Below are 223 nucleotides of genomic sequence, written 5' to 3' on the forward strand. Positions count from 1 at the left end.
GCTTGCTGGTTTGCCCGTTAGCCCGTTACTCAGGAGTCCCGTTCCAACCCTGTGCCGGGGTCACTATAGGAGATGAACCCGGGCAACGCACTGAGGAGGTGCTTTGTAACCTTCCTGGCTCCCCAAGTGCCAGCCACCATTCTTCTCTACACTGGGGTCTCCCTGACATGGAGCACTCACCCCTAGGTCTGCCCAGCGCCCATACCAGCTATTGTCAGTCTTC

General features: G+C 58.3%; 1 protein-coding gene across 2 annotated transcripts in view; it reads right to left on the reverse strand.

Annotated features, from left to right (window-relative positions):
• The window catches only part of NADK (NAD kinase), a 24,961-nt gene extending 24,738 nt beyond the window's left edge, over positions 1 to 223 (reverse strand). Inside the window, exon 1 of one of the 2 annotated variants that reach the window (XM_011377310.2) lies at positions 206 to 223. The gene's annotated coding sequence lies outside the window, so the exon portion shown is untranslated. The other variant, XM_011377308.2, reaches the window with a different exon arrangement.

This window comes from Pteropus vampyrus, unplaced genomic scaffold (assembly GCF_000151845.1).
Source record: "Pteropus vampyrus isolate Shadow unplaced genomic scaffold, Pvam_2.0 Scaffold309, whole genome shotgun sequence".
Taxonomy (NCBI): domain Eukaryota; kingdom Metazoa; phylum Chordata; class Mammalia; order Chiroptera; family Pteropodidae; genus Pteropus; species Pteropus vampyrus.